Raw genomic sequence first — 23,673 nt, 5'->3', positions numbered from 1 at the left:
TGTCATTCTTCCTCCTTTGGCCATCTGGCTTAAAAAATGGCCTTCACACCTTATCTTTCCCTGATGCATACGTTCCTCATTCACGCAAACAGTTCTTTGCAGAGACCTTCAAAAGGTAACAAATAGCAGTGTTTTATGTTGAACAAGAAAGGCATCATAAATTAGACCTTACTAAATCTTGTAATTGTCCTTTCCCACATTGGGGTCTGGACCTCCGAAATTCCTGTAATCTAATTAACATAGACAGGATTTTGTCTGTGTCTTACTTACAAGGCATAAAAAGAAAATGGCTAATACTAGAATCCACTATCCTATTCGTTTATTCTAATACCTTAATTCTTACTATAAAACATACACTGTATATAGCAAAAACATAACCAATTATATAGCACAGTACCCATGGTACAACAGATGTAACCAGTGGAAGACCCTGATAGTGTGGCTAGAGATGTGATTTTGCAGGTATCAAAGTCAGTGCAGAGGCATACGGCCTCTGCTCAAGTGGACCTGGCTTCCTGTGGGGGTTCACTGAATCCCTGAGAATCACCAAGCTTTTGAGGTAAACCCTGTGACATATTGTAAAAAATAATGGTTAGAGAGAGAATTCCACCTGTACTCCAAGACAGAAGAATAGGGGTGAAACTGAGGAGAATGTTTTGTTCTCCAAAGCATCCTCACATTGATTTTTTTTTCCTTAGGAGAAGATGATCCTCACGCTTGATCCTCACACTAGATTTTATTTTCAGTTATATTCTTGGTCTGAGATATTTAACTTAAAAATAAAAAGAAATGTATTTGTTCAATCCATAATTCAACTATTTTCATACATCTCTACTATTATATTCTAATTTAAATCCCTTAAATTCTATGTGACCTTCTGCAAACATTCTGCAGTCTTGGTTGCAAAATATATCTGTGGTGTGAATTGGTAATAGGGCATGCAATCAACCTAGAAGAAACTCTCACTACACAGAATATATTATAAGGATAAAAACCCAATAGTCTAATTTCATCTGTAACTTCCGGCTTCATCTCAGTTTTCAACTAGACAGACTGCAACAGCAAGAAAAATTCCCAATTTATGTATTAGCCTATGTAGTGAGGGGTGGGGAAGATATCTCAGTGGTTTGAGCATTGGCCTGCTAAACCCACAGTTGTGAGTTCAGTCCTTGAGGGGGCCACTTAGGGATCTGGGGCAAAATCAGTATTTGGTCATAATGAAAGCAGGGGCTGGACTTGATGACCTTTCAAAGTCCCTTCCAGTTCTAGGAGATAGGCTATCTCTATTTATTTTTATTTTATTTTATTTTATTTTAGTAGGGATAGATAAGAGTCTTCAATTGTTGTGATATTTATTAATTTCTTTTTTTAAGAATTGGAGGAAGGAGGATTCAGTAACAATAACAAAAACAAAAGGAAGGATGGAAGAAACTCAAATTTCCCTAATTGATTTGTTAAAAGCCAATTGAGGTGCATTTATTTGATGCTAATCATACCCCACAGAGTTACAGTTACTGTTATTAGAAGTACTTTATGGATTGCTTTTGGATACATGAAGCGTTATGTAGATATATTACCCACAAGAGAATATTCTATAAAATCAAGTGATGCGAGAATGCAAACATTTACTATAGTAACAAAGTCTTGTATCTGGAGGTGGGGTAATCTGTTACTATTCATATTCCTGTGAAAGAACACAGGAAAGCTTACCCATTGCAAGCATTCAGTTTCACACCGGGGCACCATGTTACTTCAAGTCAGAAATCAGCCATGTAAAAAAAAAGGAATCTTCTCAGATAAAAACAGAGTTAGGGGTATATAGCTGTGAATTTTTATTAGGGGATGGAATTTCATTACTGTGATACAATTTTTTTTCAGTTGGAATTCAAGGTAATAAGGTACACCAATATTAGGAAAAATACTTTTTTTGCCATTTTAAAAACAGTTAAACAGATGTCTTAGCTAGAAAACCCAGTAGCCGTTTTTTTCCGTAATAAAATATAGAAAGTTAAATGACAAAAGGATAAATGTATGCAATGTTGTTGTAGCCATGTTAGTCCCAGGATATTAGAGACACGATGGGTCCAATAAAAGATCCACTTTGTCTCTTTAAGGATAAATGTCTGCTAAACAGCTAATGTTCAAATTATGTACAAATGAAGAGGGCAGCTCTTTCCACATCTGATTTTTTATTTATTTATTTTATTTTATTTTATTTTACATTTGCAGAGGCGATGTATGTGCCAGGAACAGGGAATCTTCCAAAACAATTCTTAAGAGTAGACCAGCCATCTGAATTAAAGATGTCACTAAGATAAAAGTACTAGCAATAGAAACTGGATTAGAAAGGGGGGAAAAACATTAAAGGAAGAGCCATGCCATCAAACTTGATGTTCCATGTACATGTGGATCATCTCTCTGGAATATTAAAGGGGACCCCACATTTTTGGATTTCTCAGAGTTGGTGGGCCTTATCTGCTGCAGCCAGAATTTTCTTAGGTTGAGATGTGGTTGAAAATTTATGTCTAAGTCAAAAAGCACCAAAAAGATGCTATTTAAGGCTAGATTATGTCATGAAGATGTAGTACAGCTTTGGATCCCATGAAGAGACACCAGAAGAAGAATGCTATTCAGAGCTCTCAGAATGTGGGGACAGACAGCTCACCTGCTAGTCTACTTTTTTTTTGTGTGTGTGTGGGATGAAGTTTACACTCAGCTGCGTGGTCAGTCATCGTCTCCGGCTCACAGATAGGACAGAGGTGTGGTCCTCCTGTCTTTGGCCATGCCTTCCAACTCCCTTTAGGACACTTCACTTCCAGAGATGTGGGGAGAGAACAGTCATTGAGCTCTGCAGAGAGCAGGGCTGCAGTTCTGCCTAATCTTTGGGTGGACTGCACAAGGTTCCTTATATACTTCCCTTTTCCCCCACTACAGACAGCTCAGATTTCAGGTTGTTAACAAGATTTCGTGATCTGTGCTTACTGAGCCAGTTTATTGCATTTTTATGAGCCAGTACCGTTTCCTGGAGGCAGCCATTTTACGCTTAAGAATTTAACTTATAATTTTAAAAAAGTAAAAAGCCCTACATCCTTTAAAGTTGTGAATTTAATGTGAAACAGATGTTAACTGAGGCAGTGATTTCTCCCTGGGTCTGCAGAAAGCCTGAAACAATAGCTCTGAGAGAGTTGTTCTATATCTTATCATATAGATGAGCTGTTCACTTTGAAACCTAAGAACACATTTTAATGTCAACATTGTCACCAATTACACTGCTGATCAGAGTAGGTAGAAAGGAGATTGTCCCAAAATCTTGAAAATCTGCAGAGGAAATGGTGAGTGATATCTTCTTTTGAGATCTGAAGAAGGCATACCTTGGAAAAGTCATTAGTTAGTTTCTCCAGTTAAATCTCTGATGGAATTCTCAGTCTTGAGAAGACCTTCTTTTTTCTATACATGAATATTCCTGATGCATGGGTGATGGGCATTCATAGATTCATAGATTCTAGGGTCAGAAGGGACCAATGTGATCATCTAGTCCAACCCCCCGCACAAAGCAGGCCACGGAACCCTACCCATCCACTTCTATATCAAACCCCTAACCTATGCCTGAGTTATTGAAGTCTTCAAATTGTGGTTTGAAGACCTCAAGCTGCAGAGAATCCACCAGCAAGTGACCCATGCCCTACGCTGCAGGGGAAGGCGAAAAACCTCCAGGGCCTCTGCCAATCTGCCCCGGAGGAAAATTCCTTCCCGACCCCAAATATGGTGATCAGCTAAACCCTGAGCATGTGCGCAAGAATCACCAGCCAGCACTCAAAAAAGAATTCTCTGCAGTAACTCAGATCCCATCCAACATCCCATCACTGACCACTGGGAATACTTCTCTGCCGATAATCAAAGATCAGTTGCCAAAATTAGGCACTCCCATCATACCATCCCTTCCATAAACTTATCAAGCTTAATCTTAAAGCCAGATATGTCTTTTGCCCCCACTACTCACCTTGGAAGGCTGTTCCAGAACTTCACTCCGCTAATGGTTAGAAACCTTCGTCTAATTTCAAGTCTAAACTTCCTAGTGTCCAGTTTATACCCATTCGTTCTTGTGTCTACAATGGTACTAAACTTAAATAATTCCTCTCCCTCCCTAATATTAATCCCTCTGATATATTTATAAAGAGCAAGCATATCCCCCCTCAGCCTTCTTTTGGCTAGACTAAACAAGCCAAGCTCTTTGAATCTCCTTTCATATGACAGGTTTTCCATTCCTCGGATCATTCTAGTAGCCCGTCTCTGAACCTGTTCCAGTTTGAATTCATCCTTCTTAAACATGGGAGACCAGAACTGCACACAGTATTCCAGGTGGGGTCTCACCAGCGCCTTATATAACGGTACTAACACCTCCTTATCTTTGCTGGAAATACCTCGCCTGATGCATCCTAAAACCGCATTAGCTTTTTTAATGGCCATATCACATTGGCGGCTCATAGTCATCCTGTGATCAACCAATACCAGAAGGTACTCCTCCTCCTCTGTTGCTTCCAACTGATGTGTCCCCAATCTATATCTAAAATTCTTATTACTAATCCCTAAGTGCATGACCTTGCACTTTTCACTATTAAATTTCATCCTATTACTATTACTCCAGTTTCCAAGGTCATCTAGATCTTCCTGTATGATATCCCGGTCCTTCTCCGTGTTATCAATACCGCCCAGCTTCGTGTCATCCGCAAACTTTATTAGTACATTCCCGCTTTTTGTGCCAAGGTCAGTAACAAAAAAGGTTAAATAAGATTGGTCCCAGAACCGATCCTTGAGGAACTCCACTAGTAACCTCCTTCCAGCCTGACAGTTCACCCTTCAGTACTACCCGTTGTAGTCTCCCCTTTAACCAGTTCCTTATCCACCTTTCAATTTTCATATTGATCCCCATCTTTTCCAATTTGACTAATAATTCCGCATGTGGAACCGTGTCAAATGCCTTACTGAAGTCAAGGTAAATTAGGTCTACCGCATTTCCTTTGTCTAAATAATCTGTCACCTTCTCAAAGAAGGAGATCAGGTTGGTTTGGCATGATCTACCTTTAGTAAAACCATGTTGTACTTTGTCCCAATTACCATTGACCTTAATGTCCTTAACTACTTTCTCCTTCAAAATTTTTTCCAAGACCTTACATACTACAGATGTCAAACTAACAGGCCTATAGTTACTCGGAGCACTCTTTCTCCCTTTCTTAAAGATAGGAACTACGTTAGCAATTCTCCAGTCGTACGGTACAACCCCTGAGTTTACTGATTCATTAAAACTTCTCGCTAACGGGCTTGCAATTTCATGCGCCAGTTCCTTTAATATTCTTGGATGAAGATTGTCCGGGCCTTCCGATTTTGTCCCATTAAGCTGTTCAAGTATGGCTTCTACCTCAGACGTGGTAATATCCACCTCCATATCCTCATTCCTGTTTGTCATCCTTCCATTACCCCTAAGCTCCCCATTAGTCTTATTAAAGCCTGAGGCAAAGTACTTATTTAGATATTGAGCCAGGCCCAGATTATCCTTAACCTCCTTTCCATCCTCAGTGTTTAGTGGTCCCACTTCTTCTTTCTTTGTTTTCTTCTTATTTATACGGCTATAGAACCTTTTACTATTTGTTTTAATTCCCTTTGCAAGGTTCAACTCTACTTGGCTTTTAGCCTTTCTCACTTTATCCCTACATGTTCTGACCTCACTAAGATAGCTTTCCTTGCTAATCCCACCCTTCTTCCACTCCTTGTAGGCTTTCTGCTTTTTCTTAATCACCTCTCTGAGATGCTTGCTCATCCAGCTTGGTCTACAACTCCTGCCTATGATTTTTTTCCCCTTTCTTGGGATACAGGCTTCTGAAAGTTTTTGCAGCCGCGACTGAAAGTAATTCCAGGCCTCCTCCGCATTTAGATCCACAAGTTCTTCAGTCCAATCCACTTCCCTAACTAATTTCCTTAATTCTTTAAAGTTAGCTCTTTTGAAATCAAAAACTCTAGTCCCAGATCTGTTTTTGTTTATCCTTCCATCTAGTTTGAACTGAATTAGCTCATGATCACTCGAACCAAGGTTGTCCCCTACAACCATTTCTTCTATGAGGTCCTCACTACTCACTAAAACCAAATCTAAAATGGCATCCCCTCTTGTTGGTTCTTCAACTACTTGGTGAAGGAATCCATCAGCTATCACATCCAGAAAAATCTACATAATAGTAGATTTCAATTAGATTGGAAAAATGGTGAAAATATCTTGTGAAACTTTTTTTCACTACATTCCTTTAAGCCAGGATGGCACCAGAATGCACAGGATTTATATTAGTGATAACTTCATTTTGGCTGGGTTGGAAGAGGATATTGTTGTACCACTTTTCAAATGGTCTGAGGGTAGTGCAAAGGTGGCTTCATATTTATCTTTCTAGATCTGTTGGACGTCTGTCTCTTTGAAACCATGTAGTTTAGAACTAGACTGTTGCTGCAAAATCAGGAACAACACACACTCAATAATTGAGCATTCCTGGGAACCTATGAACTTTGCTGACATTCTGTGTATATATTGTTAGGATCTGAAAAGAGACATAGCTAAAAAACTTGGTTAGGGATTTATGGAACTGCCATTTAGCTCAGTGTAAGTTTCTTCACATGAAGCTTCTTGGTTTCTTGCCTGAGTGATTTGTCAAGGGCTGCTTGAGCTATCCTGAATACCAGGATGTTGCTATAGAGGCTTTTAATTCCATGTATGCCTTATAGAACATTTTGTATTATTATTCTGCCCAGTTGATATAGAACTCAGGTTTGTTTGTTTTTTTGCTACTGAAGATCTACAGTCTTTAGAATGTGGTGGTATACCTTAACTCTGGAGCAAGATGAGGCCAATGATATGCAACACTGGGTTCTAGCTTGGCGAAAAATGTGGTTCCATTGGGTAATTTAATAGTGTGATTGACTTTGTGAGATCTGTCACTATTGATATAGACCTTCTGAAATGTTGCTGCTAGCAAATTTATATAGAACTTAATTATATCTGGCGATGTGTGGAATGAATGTACTAAAATTTAAATAATAAAGAATTATCTAGAGTGTTCTGTTAAATTTTACTTACAGTTCTTTGTATATACAGATTCTTAAAAGGCAGTGAGGCGATAGATGCAGCTTTTTGGCCACTCTTCAGTGCTTGCGAAGGAGTATTTGTCTTCAGAAATAACTTCACATAATTATTAAATCCCTACCTTTCAAGTAGCAATTGACATCTTCTCCCAATTATCTACTTCGGTATAATTTAAAAAAAAATCACTTGCGTGAAATCATTTATTCTTCTCCGTCTCTTCTAATAAAGAAAAATACTCTGTGTGTGTGTGTGTGTGTGTGTGTGTGTGTGTATTTATGTAATTTCATTAAAATAGTATACCTATATGTCTCATTAAATAGTCCAGGTGTTGAGACTGTCAAACACACAGCTGAACAGGAATCTGTGTGAGCCTTTTTGAAAAATAAATCTCATGACAGGAAAACGTACTACCAAAATTACATTTCTGAAACAGATTTGAGATGTAGCCTGACCCAAAGTTGGGTGTATATATAATTGTAACTTGAGGATTAACAGGTTCTTGTCCCAAAATCAGGTCTGTAAGATTATTGTAAAATTACCATATAATTTGGGAACCCCGATGTGCACAGGTACAACACTCACACCATAGGAATTCTTTGCTAAATTATAATGTGTGTGTGTGTGTGTGTATATAAAACAAGGCAGATAGAGAGAACACAAAGTACATTTGGACATCCATACTTACACCTTTTATCTTTCTTAACCTACTTAACTATTATCTTTCAGTAGTATCCTCATTTTACAGATAGGAAACTGAGGCACAGACATTTTAGACCTAAAAAGAGCAGGAGTACTTGTCACCTTTGAGATTAACAAATTTATTTGAGTATAAGCTTTCGTGGGCTACAGCCCACTTCATTGGACGATGAAGCACGCAAAAGCTTATGCTCAAATAAATTTGTTAGTCTCTAAGGTGACGCGAGTACTCCTGTTCTTTTTGCGGATACAGACTAACACGGCTGCTACTCTGAAATCTTTAGACCTAAAGAATCTGAAAATTTTATATACCCAATATGAGATATCTAGGACCTGATTTTTTTTCTGATTACATTTTATAGCACTTTATATATTCATACTATAGCTCTAAAGTACTACAGTTTCAGTTATGAGCACACACTACTTCGAAGTCTGGGGAACATACAGTTGGGAACAACTATGAAAATGTTGGTGTAAGTGATCTACCTGCATCACACAGACACTCTGTGGCAGGGGCAGGGATAGAGTCCAATTCTCCAGGGCAGCATTCAACCATATTCACTCTGACACTTTTTTTCTTGCTGTAATTCCGTCCTCATATAACTTACAACTTTTTGCAATAAATGAGGACGGGATTCTTTAGGCCTCATTCACTGCAAAACACTTATTAATTCTTAGCATATCATCCAGCCCTTCATTCAGTGAATAAGGCACCAGTCTTGTTGAAAAATATAGTATGTGATTATGAAATGAAAGACCATATTATAAGGAGGCTGAATTAAGGTTGCACTAACAACTTTAACAAGGCATTTCCAAATTGAGTCATTGACATTGCAATTTTAACATTCTTTTAATGTAATGGTTAAGTTTTTGTTTGGTGGTTTGAATATACAATCCTCTGACATGAAAGATGCTCAGGGACCAGACTGAGGCAAAGTGATGGTACCTCTGCTCAAGATCTATCCACTATCCCATAGTAATTGGATGTTTTTACTATTATGATAGATTAACCATATTTACAAAACAATTATTCTTCAGAATTAAAAATCCATTGAGATTAATTTGAGGCAGTTAATTTCTTTTTTAGGAGCATATGCTGATACTTTTGTGGACAGCTCAAGTAAAGGCATTTTATGTGAAGGATTTAAATAAGGTTAAGGGGAAAATTAAATTTTTATCCAACTCAGTGGCCTGCTGGAGGGGCAGTCTGCAACAGCTGGGACCCTCCTGTAACCCTGATTTGTGGATTCAGCTAATGCAGAATATACCTACCACTAGAAGTGGGTGAAATTAGGAATTTCTGTCATGCTGGAAATTCCAAAATGTCAACATTTGTTTTTGTCCCAAATTGGGGTGAAAAGTTTACATTTTGAACCTTTTCACATAACAGAAATGCTGAAAAATTGCTATTGGGAAATGTCAGAACAAAACATGTTGATATTTTTTGATTGAAACAAAATACTTCAGTATTCTGAAATTTCAGTCCTTTGAAATGACCTGATAGGCTCATTTCAACATTAAATTGTATTTTCATATCTTGGTAGGATGCCTTTGGGGCACAACCAGAATTTTCTCAAGGAGCAGACTGAAAGGGAGAATCCCTCTCCAGTAAGGCAACTGTCCTGGTCACAGCTGGGCTTGATAAACAGTTCACAGAGGATGGAGTCAGCTGCAGGCAGGTTTGTAGGGATGTAACCAGGTAAAGAAGTGCTGGGAGTGCCAAGCCAGGCCCCTAGTGCTAGGGCAGGGCACAGATTGGAGTGTGCAGGGGGGGGATACCATGCAGCTACACAAACCTCCAGTGCCCCCACTCCCTGTGGAAAGCCCTAGCTTCTGGGCTGCAGCCCTTCTTTACAGGGCAGGGTCTTGGGGAAGTATTGGGGCTTCCCCTCCCAGCCTGCAGCACCAGTATTCCGGCAGGGGCTCCTCTGTTGTGCAGGGATGCTGCCATGAGCCTGTTACTCCTGTGTGGGCAGTGGGTCCTTGGCCCTGGGGTCACTCCATACTGCTGTCTTGGCCATGGCCAGGACAAGAGGCATTGGCTGCTGCGTCTCTGCTCAGAGCTGTCCAAGGGGCATGGGAACCTGCCCCCTTCCACCCCATTGTGTCCCTGCTTATAGGAGTTGTAGTTCTGGAGCCTGATGCTCCCAGTCCTCCCCATGGATCAGACTCTCTAAATAGGCTACAAGTATCAGAGGGGTAGCCATGTTAGTCTGGATCTGTAAAAGCAGCAAAGAATCCTGTGGCACCTTATAGACTAACAGGCGTTTTGGAGTCATCTGAAGAAGTGGGTATTCACCCATGAAAGCTCATGCTCCAAAACGTCTGTTAGTCTATAAGGTGCCACAGGATTCTTTGCTGCTTAAATAGGCTACATCTTCCATAATGCACGAAGAGTCGTGCAACTACCATGGTGCACCACACAGCTCAGTCAGAGAGAAGTCCCTGAATTGTATTATAGGAGATGTACTCTTGTGGGGATCTATGCCCATAAGAAAGAATGGGAGCTGGAGCTACAGTTTCCATAAGGCAAAGCATGCACAATAGAGATCCCATTTAATGCAAAAAATAACTTTGAAACAAATGCATTTTGGATCATTTCAGCAAACAAATATATTCCCATTGGGATTGAACTGACATAAAATGAAGTATTTCGGTTTGATTTTCCCAATGGAAATTTTTTTTGGCAATTTCTGAAATTGCATTTTTTGTCAAAGAATTGTTCTGATGGAATTTCCTGACAGCTCTACCTACCATTCCCCTGCACAACAACCACATTTATTTCTAATCCTTGGGGTTTGCATAGTAGTTCTCCTCTTGTTAAGTTCTTTCTTTCCCAATCAAAATGATTGGCACTTGGCCCATACAATTGTTGTTTCCACCATGTCTGCTGGAGGTATTGCACTGTAATGATTTGCATTCAGAATAATCATAAAAGCTGAAACCTATTTTTTTCTTAAATAAAGGTTAATTTCTGCAGAAACTGATACAGCCATGAAAGAACTACTGATAATGTTCAGCAGTAAGAGCCATTGGAAGGGAGATTAGACTTGGACTTGGGAGATCTGGGTTCTGTTCTTGGCTCTAATGTTTGGCTAATGTGGATCCATGCAAATCATTTAATCTTTTCACTTTACCTTCTAAGGCTGTAGAAAAAATGATATAATGCATTAATTGACTCCATGGCTTTGCAATTAAAAACTGCATGATAATGCATACTCAGGAGGGAGCAGTGTTAAGGTTGCATGTGCAGCATTAACTCTGGCATTTCATTACTTTTGAGCCTCTGACAGTGCAGTCTTAAGTCTCTTAGATATAAGTGACAAGGAACACATTTAACTGTATTCTCTGGATGTGACAATGTTGTTCAAAAGAAAGATGTATTCTAATAAGGAGGGGGGGAAATAAAAGCCAGATCAGCAAGATGTGATTTAGATGGCTGCTCATATCTTGCCTGCCAAGGACACATTAACCTAGGAGAGAGAATCATTTTCGTGTTTTGCAGTGTAAGTCAGTCAAATTTGAGGAAAATATATGAAGTTAATCTTGAGGTGTTTAGTATTTTATTTCTCATCTTGGAGTGAAATTTAGTATCATAGAACTACAAGGGAGTTGGGAGGTCTGAATTCACTCCAACCGGTAGGCTGGGTGTTGAACAATCCCGTAGATCCTCTGTAGCTGCTATTTCAGCCTCTAAACTCACAAAAGTGGCTCCTGGGCATTCCCCCACATGAGAAATGTGAGCCACTGGAGATACACAATCATGGACTCAGTGGCATCCCTCACCCATCCACAACCCCTTTCCCTTCTTTGCATCTTGTGTAGAGTCCTCTTGGACTCCAGCTTTGACATACACCCACTTCTGTGCAGTGAAACCACCCTGTTCAGCATTATGAGAAGTCTCCCACAACCTTAATGCAGTTGAGTGAGTTTCATTCTCTCTGATTAGGGTACACTAACTTTGTTATAGCCAGTGAAATTATAGAAACCCCATTACAGTGTATTACACGGGATAAATCTAGTATGTATGTAAATCCTAAGTGTGACAGACTGACAATTTCCTGCAATATCCTGAATGAACTTTACAGAATTAAGTTAAACCATATTGAATTAGGTTTAATACATTTAGAGGGTACAATGCCACAATAACCACAAATGCAGTGCATTTAATGCAATATAATTACCTTCTCTTCCAGGGGGTGTTCATGTAGTTTCTTTGTTGAAGCCTCTGTCCTCCCCCCCCCGCCCCCGGCTTCTTCCCCTGAGCAGGAGTGGTATGCATGTATTAGTTCAAACTCAATTCTCCACGGACCAACAGACAAGTAAAGAGTTTTTGGATAAAGAGTCTGCTTTTAAATTGGCTCTTGGCTTTTTCCTAATCCAACAAACAGACAAGACCCCTGTTCCATGGAGGACCCCAATCCTTAGGGCAGGGTTGGAAGGATGGAGCCTACCCAGGCCACCTAAGCATAGGTGCTTGTTCTGAGATGAAACTGCTGAACTTGTAAGCACAAGGAACACCCTGGGATGTAGAGGGACCATATTTTCCAAAAGGAAAACAGGATGCTGCGTGGAGCTGGCCAAAGCCTCCTACCTGCCCCCTGTGTGGGGCTGGCTCAAGCTGCCCCGCCTTCCCCCTGCACAGAGCTGGAGTCACCACTTGCCCTGCCTACTCCCCTGCATGGGGCTGGCATCGGTGCTTGCCCCCGGCACTTTCCTCTGGCTGCACCCTACTTTTATACAAAAGTGGGCATTTGTCCCATTTGTTCTTGCCAACTGATGAACTTGGCAAGATCAAACAGGACAAATGCCCACTTTTGCCAAAAAAAAGTCAGGACAGGGCTTAAAGGGACTGTACCCACCAAAATGGGAGATATGATCACCCTACTTGGATGAGAATTTGGATGATGGTCCTGCCAGAATTTACATTAGGGTTGGGGTGAAATCTGGAAAGTTTATTGGTATGCATGAAGGTTCTTTTACTGTTCTTTTTTTATTTATCTGTGGTTTAAAAAGCTCTTACAATAAAATAAGCTTGCATGAAAGGAACTGTGTGGTAACTTATAATGGTTAACAGGAGCAATTGCTACAGTGTCTGAAGAGAAAGCAAACAGTTGTTCTTGGGCAAACTGGGAATAAAAGAGTGAAGGCATGGATCTGTGCAGTCTAGAAATACCTTGATCAGGGGAGGGGGAATATTGCCAGAAAGGCAACGGGTTGAGAGCAGGAAGCCTGAGAGTGGGTGCTCTTGCTGGAACACTGAGGGGAAATATGGTGAAATTGCCCTGAAATGTGACACTGTGTATTGTCTAAATATGTGTGGAGGGGAGGAATACAGCATTTACATGTTGCACATAACTTTTTTTTGTTTTTGTTTTTAGACTGGTGTGAGACATGAAACCACAAAGCTAGTAAAACAAATTGGAATGCCTTCATTTAGTGGATTTCTGAGCAGACTTAATAACATGACTGTATCAAGTAGAAAAAATAAAGTTGGATCTAAATCTTGAAGCATTGTATTATAACAGAGGACCCAGGGAATTACAGACCAGTCACATTAATGTTGATACCTTGACAGATAATGGAATAATTATTAAATAATCAATTGTAAGCATAAGGATAATTGGGTGAGAAGGAATAGCCAGCATGGATTTCTCAAAAATTAATTGTGCCAAACCATCCTTATTTCACTCTTTGACAGGGTTACTGGCTTAGTGGATAGAGGGAAAAGCAATAGATAAATTATATCTTAGTAAGGCTTTTGACAGTCCCATATGACATTCTCGTAGGGAAACTAGGGACGTGGTTAAATGAAATTACTATAAGTGGGTGCGCAACTGGTTGAAAGACCATACTCAAAGACTAGTTACCAATGGTTCACTGTCAAACTGGGAGGGTGTATTTGGTGGTCTTGCCGGGACCAGTCCTGGATCCAGTAGTAGTAAATATTTTAATTAATGGCTTGGATAATGGAGTCGATAGTATGCTTATAACATTTTGCAGAAGACACCAAACTGGGGTTAGAGCAGGTAGGGGAGACACTGCAAGTACTTTGCAGGACAGGATTAGAATTCAAAACAACCTTGGAAAATTGGTGTGAAATCAACAAGATGAAATCCAATAAAGACTAGTACTCTTTACTTAGAAAGGAAGAATCAAATGCATAACTACACAATGGAGAGTAAGTGGCTTGGATGCTAGTAATTTTTTAAAAATATCTCTGGGTTATAATGCACTGCAAATTCAATGAGTGAATGTGATGCAGTTTCAAAAAAACAAAAACAAAACCAAGACTAATATCTATCTGAAGTGTAGTAACAGAAGTGTTGTATGTAAAACAGAGGAGGGAATTGTCCCACTCTTCTCTGCAGTGGTAAGGCCTCAGCTGAAGTATTTTGTCTTGTTCTTTAGGAAAGATGTCCAGAATGATAAAAATGAATGATAAATTCAGAAAGCCTGACCTATGAGGGAAGATTTTCGTTTTTTTGTTTGTTTGTTTGGCTACATTTAGTCTTAACTGAAGACTGTTAAGAAAAAGATGACTGAAGGTGGACATAAGTCTTCAACCATTTTGTAAAGAGGACAGTGATCAATTTCTCTCCATGTCCATTGAAGGCAGGACAAAAAGTCTAAATCTGTATCAAAGGAGAGTTAGATTAAATATTAGGAAAAACTTACTGACTATAAGTGTAGTTAAACTCTGGAATAGGCTTCCAAGGGATGCTGCAGAATCCCTGTCATTGGAGGTTTTTAAGAACAGGTTAGACAAATACCTGTCAGGGATGGTCTAGGTTTACATGCTCCTGCCTCAGCAGAGAGAGGCTGGACTCATTTTCTCGAGGACCCTTCCAGTCCTACATTTCTATGATTCTATAATGCAGTATATAGTAACACTGAAGGAAAAGGCTTCAGATGAGTAAAAAAAAAAAAAAAAAAAACCATGACTGCATAGAAGTAGAATTGGGTTACATACACATGGTCAGAATATGCAGTCCTTATTCAAGTTGGTAATCCCCTTGTGGTCAGCGGGAACTACTTGTGTGAACAATAATGACATGGATAAGGAGTATATAATTCATAGGTTCATAGATTTGAAGGCCAGAAGGGACCATTGTGATTGTCTAGTTTAACCCTCTGTATAATTCAGACTACAGAACTTCCCCCAAAATAATATCATGTGTCTTTTAAAAAAAAAATCCTGTCTTGATTTAAAAATTATCAATGATGGAGAATCCTCTATGAACATTGGTAAATTGTTCCAATGGCTAATTACTTTCATTTTTAAAAAATTGTGCCAATTTCCAGCCATTGGATCATGTTACTACTTCCTCTGCTAGATTGAAGAGTCTGCTATTAAATATTTGTTCCCAATGGAGATACTTATAGATAAGGCTACCTTTAGTCATGGATATTTTTAGTAAAACTCGTGGACAGATCAAGGACTTGTACTATACACTCCTGACTAAATCTTGGGTGGGGAGGTGGCCCGGGGGCCACCCAAACTTCTGCTGCTGCTCAGAAGGGGGGGGCGGTGGCCCAAGACGGCCCCAGCAGCAGCCGGTGTAGCTGGCCCAGGGGCCGCCTAAGTTCCTCAGGCGGCCTCTGGACCAGCTGCACCAGCCGCTGCAGAAGTCCATGGAGGTTGCGGAAAGTCACAATCTATGGTTTCTGTGACAAACTCCCAGCTTCATTTATAGACTGTATCAAGTCATGCCTTAACCTTCTCTCTTTTAAGCAAAATGGATTGAACTGTTTGAGTCTCACTGTAAGGCATGTTTTTAACACTTTAATCATTCTTGTGGCTCTGAACCCTCTCAAACTTATCAGCATCCTTCTTGAATTTCAATCTTAATATTACAAAGTGTGATCCCTTCTGTCATACGATAAAATCTGACAAAAGTGTAGATGCTCATATAGGTCTTGTGTGATACCCATCAATCTACAGTCTGTTCATCCATTCTCCAAGTTATTAACTAATCAGGCTGGTATGTCACTCCCTTCCATCTTCATCTAAACATGTTTGTGTGCTGTTCATAAACTTCTGATTAAAATGTGAAATAGACTTATAAAAGATCCTGACATCAACATACCTCTCACCCCCAACTTTCCTGTTAAACTCGGTGAGAACTAGTGCACTTTTCTACCAGTTTTGTGTATAGAAGGCAATGTTTCTTAAGGCATATCAGTCAACAATAAACAGTGAAATTCCCAAGGAGAATTTTTAGCAAGAGCCTAAACCAGAGGTTGACAATCTCTGGCACACGGCTCACCAGGATAAGCACACTGGCAGCCCGGGCCAGTTTGTTTACCTGCCGCGTTGGCAGGTTCGGCCAATCGCGGCTCCCACTGGCCGCAGTCCCAGGCCAATGGGGGCTGCAGGAAGTGGCGCGGGTCGAGGGATGTGCTGGCCACGGCTTCCTGCCACCCCCATTGGCCTGGAGTGGCGAACCCCAGCCAGTGGGAGTCACGATCGGCCAAACCTGCCAACACGGCAGATTAACAAACTGGCCCGGACCACCAGGGGGTGCTTACCCTAGCGAGCCACATGGCAGAGGTTGCCGACCCCTGACCTAAACTTTAACCTTCCTTATTGATCAAATTTATTCATAGATTCTAAAGCAAGACAGGACCTTGTGGTCTGGTCTGACTTCATATATAACAGAGGCCATAGGACTTCCCTAAATTAATTTCTGTTTGAACTAAAACATATCTTTTCCAGAATTTAAAAATTCTCCATTTAAAAATTGCCAGTGACAGAGAATCTGCCATGATTGTTGGTAAATTATTCAAGTGGTTAGACTCAATTTTTTTAAAAAATGCTCTATTTCAAGTCTGTCTGGCTTCAACTTCCAGTCAGTGAATATTGTTAGACCTTTTCTCTGCTACACAGAAGAGCCCATTTTCAAATATTGGTTTCCCATGTAATATATACAGACTGCTAAGCAAATTGACCTCCTTGAATCTATCGCTATCAGGCATGTTTTCTAATCCTTTCATCATTCTCATGGCTCTTCTCTGAACCTCTTCAGTTTTTCAACATCCTTCTTGAACTGTGGACACCAGAACTGGATGCAGTATTCTGGCAGCAGTCACACCATCGTCAAATACAGAGATAATACAACCTCCCTGGCTATATTCAAGGTTCCCCTATTCATACATCCAAGGATTGCATAGCCATTTTGGCATTGTGTCACACTGGGGAGTTCATGTTCAGCTGATTACCCACTGACAACCTCAAATCCTTTTCAGAACTGCTTTTTCAGGATAGTCTCCCCCATGTCCTAAGCATGGCATACATTCTTTGTTCCTAGATATACAACATTACATTTAGCTGTATTTAAAACACACATTATTTGCTTCTGTCCAGAATACCACACAATCCATCTCTGTTGGGAACCTGTCCTCTTCATTATTTACTGCTCCCCTAAGTTCTGTGTTCCCTTGGGGAAGACGCTGTTCCTGTCTTAGAGTCCAGACACAGCCATCCAGCTGTGCTGTTCAGGGAGATTGCCTCCTTGTGAGCAAAGTGAAAGTAGTCCAAACAGAAATTCACTATTTTTCAGCAGCCTGCAAATAAGTGATTCCTAGGCCTTCAGGAAGATAGATGTGCATACAAAGAAAATAAGAATAGAAGAGTTAAAGGACAACTATGACATCAAGGCTGCAGGCACCAGAGATGGAAGAAAAGGCTGAGTCAAGGAGACAGAAGAGATGGAATTGTCTTAGGGCATGGCTACACTTGCAGATGTAGAGTGCTATGAAACCCATTTTGCAAAGCCAGCCACAATGTCACGCATGTTACCCAGAGTCACGGTTTTTGTGAGCAGGATGAGATTAATGGCCCTGCAAACTTGCATCAACACAATTCCGATGGTCGACTTTCCCACTCCAAACTGGTTAGCAACCAATTGGTAGCTGTCTGGAGTTGCCAGCTTTCAGATAGCAATATCCACCAACTTCTCCACTGGCAGGGCAGCTCTCAATCTAGTGTCCTTGCGCCGCAGGGTGGGGAAGAGCTCAGCACACAGTCCCATGAAAGTGGCTTTTCTCATCCGAAAGTTCTGCAGCCACTGCTCATCATCCCAGACTTGCATGAAGATGTGATTCCACCACTCAGTGCTTGTTTCCTGAGCCCAAAAGCTGTGTTCCACGGTGCTGAGCATGTCTGTGAATGCCACCTGCAATCTTGTGTTGTACGCATTATGTGAGTCAACGTCCTTGTTGGACTCCTCACTGTCAGTTTGTAGCATAAGGAGTAACTCGAATGCAATTTGTGACATGCTGACGAGACCCATCAGTATATTCCTCACAAGTTCAGTATCCATTCCTACAGACCGAAAGGGAAGACAGAGCATGGAGTACAAAAAATGTTGAAAGATGGTACCAAATATGGATGGTAGCACAGGGATTGTTGGGATGCGAAGTGATGCATCCCGGGGCATTCGGACAGGGCCCAGAATACCCCACACTCCCCACCAGGCCTTTTCCCACAAGCCACAGTGCCAGAATGGAAGAGGTGCTCTGTGGTATGACTGCCCATAATGCACCACTCCCAATGCTTCTGCAAGTGCTGCAAATGTGGCCACGCCACTATGCTTGCAGCTGACCGTGTGAACACATGGCAGTGCTTTCTCTGCTGCGGTCTCTGTGGGCTGGTTTAACTCACAGCGCTCTACAACTGCAAGTGTAGCCATGCTCCAAGAAAAGCACTTCTATCTTTGATATGTTTAGGAGAAGGGATAGGAGGGACAAATTTTAGTCCAAGGCATCAGAGAAGATTGAGATGTAATGGTCATTGAAGATGTTGGAAGATACGTACAGTGTAAAATAATCAGTGTGAAGCACTGGCTAAATAAGGAATGCAACAGCAGTCTCTACCTTTAACTTCAAGTGCTGATACTGTGTGGGAAGACAGCAGAGGATTGAAAATTTGAGCTGTCGCCTGAGATGGAAGTACAGTAGTACTTCAGAGTTGTAAACACTTCGGGAATGGAGGTTGTTTGTAACTCTGAAGAAAACGTTATGGTTGTTCTTTCAAAAGTTTACAACTGAACACTGAACTTCATACAGGTTTGAAACTTTACTATGGAAAAGAAAAATGTTGCTTTCACCCTTTTTAGTAGTTTGTTTAATACAGTACTGTACTGTTTGTGCCCCACAACACAAACACCCCAACCCCTCCCTTTTTATTTTGGTCTTCTGCTGCTGCTGACTGATTGCATACTTCTGGTTCAAAATAAAGTGTGTGATTGACTGGGCAGTTTGTAACTCTGGCGTTCATATCTCTGAGGCTCTACTGTACTGTGAGACAATGAGAGCCATTTAATAGGAAGGAGTAGAAACATGACAAGAGGGTATTGAAAATATTGGCAGGTGAGCCAAGAGGATGGAATGGTCCAAAGTATCCACAGTTATAAATTGATTGATTGAAGGTACAAGATGTAATGGAACATCTGACAATGGCAGCTGTGAATGCAGCAAGATTTGAGAGACTGGATGAAATTATAGAAAAAGGACCAAAGAAGGTGGATCTCATAAAAGACTGGATGATGTGAGGGAGATCTTGGGGGACTAAAAACAAGAGGGAAATAAAGCGGAATTAGAATAGGAGGGGGAAATTAATGGGAAGAAACATTTGTGGTGGTAATATTAATGGATAAACGTAATTTAGGTTGAGAATTGAATTTCTTTTATTTGGTAGAAGAAAGGAGAGGTCAGCTAAAAACAGTTGTGAGGAGGCTTTAGTTTTTTAAAATGAGCAAGCATTACCAGCACCTTGGAAAAGCAGAAGTGGAAACTGGACTTTGCAACTCCATCAAATAAAATGTCATTTGTATACCTGAGAATTGTTAGAATTTGACACTCACGGCTTCCCATAATATGTAGATAATTCCAGCTCTTAACATTTCATCCACTTTGATCCTCTAACTTTTCTACTTTAAATCTGAGGTTTAATAAGGCAGTTGGGCAATAGGATTTATATTAGCAGTGTCAGTGTGGCATTTGATTAAGCAAATCTTTCTAGGCTTATTATTTAAAATGCTGGATTCTCATTGCTAGGGCTTAATTCCCGTCTTTCTAATTTTATTACAATTGTAGATTCAACTTTCATTTTAATTGTCAGTAGTTTTTCAGAGTCCTCATTCTTTTCTGGATTGTTAAAACCAAGATGATTATGGCCGTCTTAGACTTTTTATTTCCACAGATATGCACTTTATAGTTGAAGGCCTGCGTGTGTGTGTGTGTGTGTGTGTGTGTGTGAGAGAGAGAGAGAGAGAGAGAGAGAGAGAGTTTTTTCCACTCATGAGTTCACCCTGTGGAATGCAATATCTCCTTTACAAGGCCCCAAGGAAAAGGGTTATTGAATAACAGAGTTTGGTTTTCTGACCCTTACCTCATAACAAAACCCTTTAAAAAAACTAAGTTTTTCTTTCAGACAGTCCTCTCATGGAACTGAGTGGAGCTATAATGAAACTACGTGACTGTATTGGTAGTGTACTCTTGTTCTTGTGGACTGGCTTGGATTCCCCAATAAGACTATCTATTGACTTTTAGCTTTAAGATAAACCAAGTATCTGACGAAGTGGGTATTCACCCATGAAAGCTCATGCTCCAAAACGTCTGTTAGTCTGTAAGGTGCCACAGGATTCTTTGCTGCTTTTAAAGATAAAGCAAGAGTTCCTTTTTTTCCAGGCATGTTTACATGAGTAAATTACATATTAATGCCAGTGTGATGGCTAGGGTTGCCAACTTTCTAACTACACAAAACCAAAAATGCTTTCCCTGCGGCCCTGCTCCTGCTCTCTCCATTCCTCCCTCCCTTAGTGGCTCACTCTCCCCCACCCTTACTCACTTTCACTGGGCTGGAGCAGGAGGTTGGGGTGCAGGAGGGGTCTTGGCTTCAAAATTATAGCTCACATGAACATGTGGCTAAATTAACTCTGTACCTGCATAAAGAGTAAGGCCATTGGCAGAGAGAGTAAACTTTAAAATGTAAAAATACATTATATAAATCAAGATTCAAACACAAAAATATTTCCCCACTAAATATGACTCTTTTGATGCTGTGTATATTTCATAATATTCAACCCCCTTGAAATACAGTTGTATGCTGAAATGAAAATATTTAACCTTTTTATTTCAATAGGAGCCAATAAATGTTCTCTTTAAAAGTCTAATTGTGCTAAAAAGACAATACTGAGTTCTTCTTACCAGAAAAATGAAAGAAATCTGCTATTATATTTGATTTCTCCTTGACCTCAACAGAAATCACAATATTCTATACCATAGAATTTAATACATAAAACTATTAAATACAACAAAAACAAGAAGAACATAAACTCAACATTTTCAGCATATTAAAGTTGTGGTTTAAACAGACAAAACCCAGGAATCTCCTGGTGAAGGGGATTACTACAAGCACCTTAACTCTGACCCTGCATGCATTATGCATTTTTTAAATATATAACGGTCACTATGCATTCTTGTAAAATAGCAATAATTTGCCACTGCTATATGAGATCACTGCATTTCATTCATTCATTTACAGTGTAAGTCTTGACATAGCAACAACTGCTTTAAACACCAAGTCAGCTTAATATGCTCCAACCTGGCTTATGCAACACAGTGGTACAAACACCAGCAGCTGCTGGTGCCGCCATCTACACTAATGCTTCCAGCATGGCAACTAGTGGACTACCTGCACTAGTGTTAGCAATGGTGGAAGTTTTCTTTAGAATGAAAAAAGGCTAATGTAGATGAGGGAAGGAGAATAGAGAAGTCATCTTTTGAAAATCTGATTGGGTGTGGCAGCAGGAGACAATTTGCTGGTGACAATATTTTGTTCCATTGGCTGCTGTCATTGTTTCTTACACTTACAACATCTTATCAGTGAAACTACATGTCAGCAAACGATGTTCTGTTACTACAGAATGCTCTGGTCTAGAAATGCACTTAAGCATGTAAACAGTCTCATTGAAGAATTACTCACATGCTTAAATTAAGCATATAATTAAGGACTTTGTAGAGCCTACTTGCAGAAAGAAATGTGAGGTATCTGTGGAATATAAATTGAGATGAAGCTGAGATGCACATAAACTCTTAACTCAAATCAGGAGATGTTTATTTTGGGACATGGTCTACAATGGATTTATTTCTAATGAGTGGTGCATTTTATCTGATACATAATGTTGTATGATGCATTATTACTAATATATTATATTCTGTTTCATATAGAAAACAGCTACTGAGTTAAATTCTGCCTAGTTAACTCCCACTGACTTTAATCTGAGTTACACATATATAAGTGAGAAGAATTTGGCCTATAGTGTTTTACAAATACTGCATACTGAGCTTTCAAGAATAAATATTCTTAATTTTATTAAGGGGCCAGAAGTTCAGCCATCTGTCTCCTAATCCATTCCACATAAGTAAGTGATGATAATGTTAATATGTGAGTTGATGCTCCACAATGGCCTACACTGCTAACACATAAATGCAAAGGCTAAACTGAGACCTTTATTTTTGAAGCGATTACAGAGCATTATTGAAGCAGAAACTCATGTTCTGTTAATGTTAATGCTCTGTCAAATTGAAAATGAACTCTGACTTTCTCAAGGCTTTTAAAGTAGCCTGTGTTTGAATTATTTTTTATGTTGTGGAGAAAACTCAAAATGGCACCTATATCTGGGCACATATTGAAAACACTACAAATGCATAGAATTAATAAGTTTTTAAGGTCAGTTGGGGCCATTAGGATCAACTAATCTGACCACTCAGAGCATATACTTTCACGTAAGGGAATGTTATCTGTGTGTTTAAGCTCTAGCTCAACATTACGCTATTGAGCTAATCTTTCAGAAAGACATCCTGTTGTCAACACTCCAAGTGATGGAGATTTTACCATGTTCTTTGGTGACCTGTGCCAGTGGGCAATTAGCTTCACTGTTAACTATTTTCATTTTATTTACAGTTTAATATTTGCTGTCTTCAGCTATAGCCATCAGATCTTGTTATGCATTTGTCTTGCTATGTTAGTTTTCTAATACCGGGTGTAACATTATCTAAAATATTTGCTTTAGGCAATGATCAACATGTAACTATTAGTTTACAAAAAATGAGCGATAAGAATGAGCATAAATCAATCTTGCAGTAACGCAGCATGTTAAAATGCAATTGCAAATTCTGTGCCAACTGATATAAAATACCAGGTAATAAGTAAGGTCAGCAATGACATTTTCAATTTTTTTACCGTCATTGTTATAAAGGACACCAGATTGGCTGGTTTAATACCATCATTATTAGAGAAATTAATAAATGGTGATCAGACAATAAAAGGTTGATTATTTTTTCATGTTTCAGAATTTTACACTTTTCTAACAAGATTATATATTTTGTTGAGGAAAAAACTGACTCTGGGTGCAAATGTATTTGCCAAACCTCCAGTAGTAGAAAGGTGAACAGTGGTAGGTAGGAACCAAACAAAATCTACTTTTTTAATGGCAGATTCATAACTTATTTTAGAGTAATGAGTAGACACAATGGCCTATTACTTTTTGCATTTGTATTAACATCTCCCTAACTTTTTTTTTTTTTTTGGCTGGGGAGGGGGACAGGGGAGTCAGTCATGCCAATATGTAATTACCCCTTATCAAAACAGAGTACAAAACTACCCATTGCCAAAAGACTTTGTGAAAGAGACAACGTGAAGAATTAAGTAAGGAGTGTGAAGATGATTGGTAGATATGGATGCTTTGGAAGTAACAAATTTGCCCCATGCAGTCCTCCATATTGACCCTCGCCCCCCATGGTTATCTCTGTGCCCCTCCCTGGGCTCCAAATGCATGGCAAATGGGGAA

Source organism: Gopherus flavomarginatus, chromosome 2, assembly GCF_025201925.1.
Source record: "Gopherus flavomarginatus isolate rGopFla2 chromosome 2, rGopFla2.mat.asm, whole genome shotgun sequence".
In the NCBI taxonomy this organism is placed as follows: Eukaryota; Metazoa; Chordata; order Testudines; family Testudinidae; genus Gopherus; species Gopherus flavomarginatus.
This window is presented reverse-complemented; position numbering follows the sequence as displayed.